Genomic DNA, 10033 nt, shown 5'->3' with positions numbered 1-10033 from the left:
AAAAAAAAAAAAAAAAAAGAGGAGGGGGCAACTGGCTGGCTCAGTCGGAAGAGCATGCGACCCTTGATCTTGGGGGCGGGGGGTCATGGGTTTGAGCCCCACACTGGGTAGAGAGATTACTTAATAATAATAATAATAATAATAATAATAATAATCTTAAAAATGTAAACTATTTCATTAATGTTTTTATATTGATTATATGTTAAGGTGAAAATATTTTGGATACGTTAAGAAAAATCTATTACTAAAATTAAGTTCACCTGTTTCTTTTTACTGTTTAAGATATGGCTACTAAAACATCTAAAATTGCATCAAAGTGGCTCACTGTGATATTGTGGTTTATAATAAATATGTATTAGGTCTTCATCCACTGTTCCTGTGAAATGAGTGTCTTTTGTTACTCATAACGAGCCCCTTTCAACCACACCTGAGTTGGGGATGCCTGGGTGACTCAGTTGGTGATGCATCTGCCTTCTGCTCCGGTCATGATCCCAGGACCCTGGGATCCATGCCACACCAGCCTCCTTGCTCAGCGGGGAGCCTGCTTCTCCCTCCGCCTGCTGCACTCCCTGGTTGTGCTCTCTCTCTCTCTGATAAATAAATAAAATCTTAAAAAACAAAACAAAACAAAAAAACCACACCTGAGTTCATGTAAATGGGGTAACTTTTGGAAACCCCCTAAGTATGCGGGTTGGTTGCCAGGGGAACCAACAAAGTGATTTAGAGGGTTGGAACTTTCAACCTCACTACCTATAAGCAGAGAGAATTAGGGGTCCCCGGAAAAAGATAGACATAACTTTCTTGATATAAGAAAAGTCATTTTAGGGCTCCTGGGCGGCTCCGTTGGTAGAGCATCTGCCTTCGGCTCAGGTCATGATCCCAGGGTCCTGGGATAGAGTCCCACATTGGGCTCCCTGCTCAGTGGGGAGCCTGTTTCTCCCTCTCCTTCTGCCTGCTGCTCCCCCTGCTTGTGCTCTCTCTCTCTCTAATAAATAAATAAAATCTTAAAAAGAAAGGAAGGAAGGAAGGAAGGAAGGGAGGAAGGAAGGAAGAAAAGTCATTTTAGGGGTGCCTGGCTGGCTCAGTCAGTACAGCACGTGACTCTTGATCTCTGGGTTGTAAGTTCCAGAGCCACGCGGGGTGTAGAAATCACTTAAAAAATAGAATCTTTAAAAATAAGTTAAAAAAATTAAAAAATAAGCATTTCTTTTGGAGTTATCAACATCGAATGTAATACTGATGACCAGCTTTTATTCTACCTGAGTTTATTAAATTAATGTATCTGTTGCAATTTGTCAGCAAAAAAAAAAAGACTTAAAATGGTGGTTGATTTTGTCTGTCTCATGAAGTTTCCATGTGTAATTGTTGGGAAGATGTAGGTTGAGTAGATAAAAAGGTCTGTAAGTTAACTTTGAGGGTTTCTTTAAAGATTTTTATTTTTAAGTAATCTCTACACCCAATGTGGGGCTCAAACTCACAACCCCAGGGGCGCCTGGGTGGCACAGCGGTTAAGCATCTGCCTTCGGCTCAGGGCGTGATCCTGGCGTTCTGGGATCGAGCCCCACATCAGGCTCTTCCGCTATGAGCCTGCTTCTTCCTCTCCCACTCCCCCTGCTTGTGTTCCCTCTCTCGCTGGCTGTCTCTGTCTCTGTCAAATAAATAAATAAAATCTTTTAAAAAAAAAACTCACAACCCCAAGATCAAGTCACACATTCCACCAACTGAGCCAGCCAGGTGCCCCTGTAAGTAAGCTTTTAAAGAAATTCCAAAATCTTTGGTAATTTAAAACTTTGAGGTTTTGCTAGCTTAAATAAGAAATTGGGTTCAATTCATAGGATATCTAAGTCTTTTCCAAATAAGATGCTGGTATAACAGCTCAAAATTGCTGACCACTTAGTTTCCACTAGAAATTAAGGTTTCCAAGCATTAAGGATATAATTAAGACTACTGAAAATAGTGAGGGAAACAGCTCTGTATGCAAGGAAAGATACGTTTCTGGTAAGAAAAGAATGAGGAATGGGAATACATTTTTTTAAGGGAAAAGAAAGTAATTTTGTCCTAAAATGAGACTAGTTGTTTATTCTTTCTTCAACACTTTTTTATTTTTTTATTTTTTTTAAGATTTTATTTATTAATTTGACATAGAGAGACAGCCAGCGAGAGAGGGAACACAAGCAGGGGGAGTGGGAGAGGAAGAAGCAGGCTCCTAGCGGAGGAGCCTGATGTGGGGCTCGATCCCAGAACGCTGGGATCACGCCCTGACCCGAAGGCAGACGCTTAACCGCTGCGCCACCCGGGTGCCCCTCTTCAACACTCTTTTAAAAACTTCTATTTATTAAGTAATCTCTACCCCCAACGTGGGGCTCGGATTCACAACCCTGAGATCAAGAGTCACATGGTCCAACCAACTGAGCCAGCCAGGCACACCCTTGGTTTACGCTTTTTTTGTTGTTGTTAAGATTTATTTATTTGAGAGAGAGAATGAGAACACAAGGGGGGGGAGGGTCAGAGGGAGGGGGACAGAGAGTCCCAAGCGGATTCCATGCTCTGTGTGGAGCCCGATGTGGGACTTGATCTCATGACCCCGAGATCTCGACCTGAGCTGAAACCAAGAGTCGTGGGGTGCTTAACTGACTGCACCATCTAGGTGACCCTTGGTTTACTCTTGATTAGAAATTGTAAACAAAACTTGTTTTCTTTATCAAAACAAAATATTTTCTTTATTTTGTCTTTATCGGGTCTTTGATTACTTTAGAAAACTGAATCTTCTCAATAGTAAAAGAGCTAAATTTTCTCAGAAAGTTAAAAGTAGAACTTCCCTACAACCCAGCAATTGCACTACTGGATATTTACCCAAAGGACACAAAAAATACCGATTCAAAGGGGTACGCGCACCCCGATGTTTATAGCAGCATTATCAACAATAGCCAAATTATGGAAAGAGCCCATAGATGGCCATCGACTGATGAATGGAAAAAGAAAATGTGGTCTATACATACAATGGAATATTACTCAGCCATCAAAAAGAATGAAATCTTGCCATTTGCAATGACATGGATGGAGCTAGACTGTATGCTAAGCAAAATAAGTCAGCCAGAGAAAGACAAATACCATATGATCTCACTCATATGTGGAATTTAAGAAAGAAAACAGATGAACATAGGAAAAGGAGGAAAAAAGAGAGAGCGAGGGAAAGAAACCATAAGAGACTCTTAACTAAAGGAAACAAACTGAGGAAGGGAAGGGAGGCGGGTGGGGGATGGGGTAACTGGGTGATGGGCATTGAGGAGGGCACTTGTGATGAGCACTGGGTGTTATATATATATGTAATGAATCACTAAATTCTACACCTGAAACCAATTTTACCATAAATGTTAACTAACTAGAATTTAAATAAAAACTTGATGGTGACTAACATAACATAATAAAAAATTATTATGAATAAATAAATAAAAACTTGAAATAAAAATAAATAAATAAAATACATAAGAGAACTAAGTTTTGCTCACAACTGTGTGTAACCCATAGAATCTCCCACTGCCATCTTGGTTAAATAGATAATTAAGTGGTAGGTTTTGTAGTGATCTGTAATCTTATTTTGGCATGTGCTTTAAAAACTTCAAGTTTGTTTTTTTTGTTTTTTAAAACATCCCCCAAATTCAAATTCTAAGTGAAGTCTTTTTGACCAATGAGGCTTGTTGGTTTGGTTTGATAAACTCCATGGAAAGCATTGTCAAATAAGTGATGATAAGCCTCCTCAGGTTATATTGTCTGGGTAAATGCTACAGTTGTTCTGGAAATTATATGAAATTCCTGAAGTTTTAGTATGTCCTTGTATAATGTCATCACTCATAATTCTAGTTATTGAATTGTGTGTGTCACAGAAATAACCAAATTTCCTTGTCAGGGGCATTATGATGTATGGCCATCAGATCTTTAACCATACTTTTTTTTTTTTTAAGATTTTATTTATTTATTTGAGAGAGAGCATGTGCAGGGAGGAGAGGGAGAAGCAGACTCCCTGGGAGCAGGGAGCCTGACGCAGGGCTCGATCCCAGGACCCTGAGATCATGACCTGAGCTGAAGGCAGACACTTAACCAACTGAGCCACCCAGGCACCATCCCTCCATGGCCATTTTTGAGTCTTTTGTCACTTAGTTATTATTCTGATGATCTTATAAATGTATTTCATCTTCAAGGAGATTCATGGGAGAGACTTTTGATGAATATAGGTTTCTGATACCTTTCAGATCATAAAACTAAATGGAGTAAGAATTTTGGAACTAATGGGAAAACTGCATTCAAACGAGAAGAAATGGGGACTAAATGAATTGAGGAAAATGATTATAGTTTCTATGACTCTTGTTTGAAACATAGCTGGTTCTCTAATGTTTGCCTCTTCCAGATTTAAGGAAACATTTTTCTCTTAACAGACCTAACAACTTACAGAAGTTTGGTAAAATATTCCTTTGCAAACAAATTGAAACATTTATCTTTTTCTCCCTGCTCCCTCTAGAATTTGGAAACTCTCATTGAGTATTCTTACTCTGATGACAATTATAGTTATTTGCATAAGTTCAGTAAGAATCTGTTCTCCTTGTAAAAGGACACCACTGGAAACTGGTTATATTATCAAGGCTTTGATTGGAAGGTCCTATTTGAGAGAGACATGCATAGACTCAGATATGACCAGACAGGTTTTGGGGTTTTTTTAATATTTTATTTTTTTAAAAAGATTTTATTGGGGCGCCTGGTTGGCTCAGTCGGTGAATCATCTGCCTTCAGCTCAGGTCATGATCTCCACACATGTGGGGCTCAAATGCACAACCATGAGATCAAGAGTCACCTGCTCCACTGACTTAACCAACCAGGCACCCTTAACCAGACAGCTTTAAGGAACTAAGGTTGACTTTATGGAACCAATGAAGCCCCTTGGAAAAATCAGCCCGGTGCCTTGCTTACAGGATTCCCAGAAACCTTCCCAGGTGAGACAGGAAGGTCACTTCCTGGCAGGCTCAGAAACCTCGGTATATTTGGAGGATCTTGAAAAGAGAGGAAGTAACCCAATTCTGCAGGTTTTGCGAATGAATCTGGTGGCAAACATCTGGTTGGCTTCTTTGCCTCAAGAGGCTGTTAAGAGCTCAATCTGAAATTCCTTATGAAAAGTTCCAGCAAAGCAGAATTAAAAGAATTTATTTGGCGCTCTTCTTGCTGCATTTATGTAAATGATGAGGCCAAGTTTGTTAAAACTGGACTTGTCTTGGGGCGCCTGGCTGGCTCAGTCGGAGGAGCATGTGACTCTTGATCTCAGGATTGTGAGTTCAAGTCCCACATTGGGTGTAGAGATTACTTAAAAATAAAATCTTAAAAGAAAAAAAAACTAGACTCGTTTTACAAACAAATGAGTCTTAATTTGGCTATCTTTGGTGAAAATTAGGGTGATTTTGCAGAGAAAATGTTTCAGTTATACATATTTATGGTCGTTTCTAGATTCTAGTTCTGATTCTCTTGGAGTGCTTGTTGGTTTAGCCTGGGAAGCTGGGCTGGATCCTGAATTCTCCCGATCTCGAATATCTGGCTACAATTCCCCAAACTAAGGTTTTCAGTGTTCTCCCACTCTTTGGCTTGGACCAAACCTGCTCTTTTCCCGGGAAGCCTGAGAAACTGCAGCCGCACACCTGCAGGTGAACTTCAGAGAAATTCCCACAACGGCCCATGTTTACACAGTCTTTGTGCCTGTTGCTGTATGGGCATTCAAAAAGATCACTAGAGACCTCATGGGAGAGTCTATATAGAAATGTATGTACTGTGTTAAAAACGATGTACAGAATAAACTCTGGCTCCCCCTCTAGCCAAGGCTATGCAAAGTAGAGGGACTTTGCCTGGGGAGGATTGGCCTATGGGTTCGCCCACTGACCCTGGCTCCTGGGTGATTTTATTTTTTATTTTTTTAGTTTGAGAGAGAGAGAGAGAGCGCACAAGTAGGGAGAGGGGCAGAAGGAGAGGGAAAATCGCAAGCCAACTCCTAGCAGAGCATTGAGCCAGACGTGGAGCTCTATCCCAGGCCCCTGAGATCATGACTTGAACCGCTGGACGAGTTGGATGCTTAACGGACTGAGCCACCCTTAACCCCCTGGAGGATTTAAATACCTTCTGGTTTTCACGGATACTTTTGCTGGGTGGGTGGAGGCTTTTCCTTGTGGAACTAAAGGGGCAAATGAGGTAATCAAGGGGTTGCCTGGGGACATGATTCCTAGCTTTGGTCTTGCCTGACCAAAGTGATAATGGACCTGCATTTGTTTTAAAGTAACCATCAGGGATGGTTAGGGATAAAAATGGAAGCTACCTGCTGCCTGGAGGCCCCAATCATCTAGAGGTTTTAAGAAAAAGAAACCCTTTGGGTCATCCGGGTGGCTCAGTTGGTTAAGCGTCTGCCTTTGGCTCAGGTCATGATCCTAGGGTCCTGGGATTGAGTCCTGCATGGGGCTCCTTGCTCAGTGGGGAGCCCGCTTCTCCCTCTGCTTGCTGCTCCCCCTGCTTGTGCTCTCTGTCCACACACACACACACACACCACACACACACATACACACGCAAATCTTGAAAGAAAGAAAGAAAGAAAGAAAGAAGAAGAAAGAAGAAGAGAAAAGAAAAGAAAAGAAAAGAAAAAAAGAAAAGAAAAAGTCCCCTTTGGGGAATGCCCTGGGGGACTGAGAGCCTAGACATCCCCGGGGAAGGCTGAAAGATAACAATAGGAACTTTACATGTACACCTGGAAGAACCTTTTCAGGCATCTTGCAACCTTAACTCACCCTGATGCTGAAATTGAATAAGCAATAAAGCGTATAATTCACCTTGGGACTGTTGTGTCTGCCCTGAACAAATTATGCAAATATGAGCCTCCCTTTATCAAATGGAATACACTGTGTTCCTATGAACCAAGTGACTGGGTTTGCTGGAAATCAGGGTCAGCTCAGGATCATTTCAGCCCTATCTGGACAAGACTTGACTTGGGGCTATTAACCACTCACTCTTCTAGGAAAACTACAAGGTACAGCTCCTGGGATTCATCGCTAAGAGCTATAATTCTAACCTCCCTCTGTCTCCCGGGGACCAACGTATTTGGTCCATGCACACTTAGTTGCTAGTTACAACAGTCCACTTAAGTCTCATGCTCCAGTGGGGATATGAAAAATTGCAGCCCAAACCCTCTGATCCCCAAACTTATCTAAATGCAGCAGTGAGGGAGTTTCACTCGGAGTGCCTGGGTGGCACAGGTGGTTAAGCATCCGACTCTTGGTTTCGGCTCAGGTCATGATCTCAGGATCTTGAAATTGAGCCTTCACATCAGGATCCACGCTCAGCGTGGAGTCTGCTTAAGATTCTCTCTCCCCTGCCCCTCCCCCCACGGAAATAAATCTTTAGAAAGAGAGAGTTTCACTCCTCTAACAAGGGAGACCACGATACTCTTTCTCAGCAGNAAGCAGTTATGGAAGACTGACCTACGCCCAAGACCCCTCAAGCATGAGAAATGAAACATCTCAAGGGGAGTGGTTTATAAGCAGGCCAGGAGATAACCCAATCCTATCAGGGACAACAAATAGGGGTTACAACTCTCAGTGTTGATTCCAGGCACTGACCTGATGCATATTCTTGAATTCTCTCTGCAGGACCCAAACTCCTTTGAGCGCTCAGATATCAGACCAGAATATTGAAAATGCTGACCCTAGCCAGCCCAATCCCACGCAATATTCCCCACTGCACCAGCCCCTTCATGAATATGTATACACCCTTATCTTAAAACTCCCCTAAGTTTGTTGTTGGGGAGACACTGCTTTGGGAAATATCCCCAGTGTTCTCCTTACTTGTTGCACAGAAACCCCTTCCTTTTCCTATTCTTTGCCTTGGTTGTGTCTTTCAGCTTGACACCCACAAAGAGACAAAGCCTGTTTTGGGTAACACACTCCCTCAACCTCCTGGGCGGGGAGGGGGCTGGAGATTGACTTCATCATAAATGGCCAAAGGTTTAACCAATCATACCTATGTAATGAAGCCTCTGTAAAAATCCCCGAACCACACACGAGGGCTGCAAAGCTTCTGGCTTGGTGAACACGTTGAGATACGGGGAGGATGGAGGGCCCAGAGAGAGCATGCAAGCTCCTTGTCCCCATCCTATGTACCTTGCTGTACACATCTCTTATATCTGGCTATTACTAAGCTGCAATCTTTTTTTTTTTTTTAATTTTATTTATTTGTCGGAGAGAAAGAGAGCACAAGCCTCGTGTCCAGAGTCTCACTCGGTACTGTGGGGCCGTCCCCAGATGCTGCCTCTGGGTGTGGCCAAGCCTCTGGGATGGGCTGCACGCTGGGGCCTGTGACCCACTGCCTTGTAGTGCCGCCGTGTCTTCCTTCCAGCTCCCTGGCCTCCCTGAGGGCATTGTCCATTCTCTGAGGACAGGAAATAAATTCCATTTCCTTTCCCTGATTTGGCAGAACCTTGCCCAAGTCAGGTGGAGGCCTGGAGGTTCTCCCTCCTTAACATCTGTCTTGTCCATTTCCTGTCCATTTCCTCCTGCCAGCTCTGGCCTGGGTCCTGGTCACGTGCCTGACTGGCTGCAGGAGCCTTGGAGTCCGTCCCCAGCCCTCTGCTCTGGCGCTCCAGCCAGCACCCGGGCTTTCTCTCTGAAACAGTTCCAAGCCATGAGGCCCCCGATGACAAGACTCCCCGGAATCAGCTGATGGTGTCATTGGGGAGGGGCACAGGGCAGGGTTGGTACGCAAGTGCAGGCCTTCCTTTCCTGCATTACCTACTTCTGTTTTCACTGACTGTTTCTCAGTGGACAGGAACTGATTGGTAATCAGAAAAAGGTAGCAGTTAAAAACAACCCTGAGACACACACGCACACTCATATACACCCATATACACACTTATATATGCACGAATCAGCTCAAAAAGGACGCCCATGAGACAGATTAGGCATGGTCGCTTCTGGGGAGAACTCTGGAGCCGGGGCTGAGAAGGGAAAGGGATTAAGATTTGCACCACATTAATTCACCCTGGGTCACTTAAAAAAGATGAAACACTGAAAATTATCCTTCAAGCGCACACACAAAACCCCGGGGTGTTTTTTGAAGCGATGGAGTCCAGCCCTCCAGAGCCTCGGAAAATGGGCTTGTACAAGCTGACCCCCACCACCGCCCACACCCAGCCAACCTGCATTCTCTTATCCCATCTGTGCCTTGCTGGCCCCAGCCACCAGGCCCAGAGTCTCTGCTCCTGGGAACGTCCTCCCCCTCCAAGACCCTGCATAAGTGGCCTCTGTTAAGCAGTCTTCTGTCTCAGCACTGCTGGCATTTGGCGCAGGTTACTTCCTTGGGGGAGGGGCCGTCCCGTGCCTTGTAGGGTGTTTAAGGTGGCCTCTACCCATGGGTGACGGTAGCACCCCTGACCCCTTTCCCGGGTGTCACAACCAAAAATGACTTCAGACATTGCCAAATATCCCCCGGGGAAGGAAATCACCCTCAGCTAGGAAGCGAAGTGTCACAGAACACCCGGACGCTTCCCGCTACTCTCAGCGGTTCTGTGACCACTGAGGCACTTACCACACTGGGTCACTGTGGACGGAGCTGCGGTTCAGATTTCTGGCCCCACCGCTGACTGCAGGGCGTCTGGGGGGAAGGGACCAGATGTCTAGCGAAATCATATTCAAACCGGTCTCCCATACCACTTACTACTGTAACCTTCCTTGGCTTCCCCAAGCCTACAGTTCCTCATCTATAAAGAGGAAATGACAGGGGCGCCTGGGTGGCTCAGTGGGTTAAGCATCTGCCTTTGGCTCAGGTCATGATCCTGGGGTCCTGAGATCAAGCCCTACATCAAGCTCTCTGCTCAGCAGGGAGCCTGCTTCTCCCTCTCCTTCCTGCTTGTGCTCTCTCTCTCTTTCAAATAAGTAGGATCTTAATTAAAAAAAAAAAAAAAAAAAAAGGGAAATGACAGTCCCTAGCCCAGAGGACTGTGTACCTGACATGCACAATG

The sequence above is a fragment of the Ursus maritimus genome, unplaced genomic scaffold, assembly GCF_017311325.1.
Source record: "Ursus maritimus isolate PB19 unplaced genomic scaffold, ASM1731132v1 scaffold_32, whole genome shotgun sequence".
Classification (NCBI taxonomy): Eukaryota; Metazoa; Chordata; class Mammalia; order Carnivora; family Ursidae; genus Ursus; species Ursus maritimus.
This window is presented reverse-complemented; position numbering follows the sequence as displayed.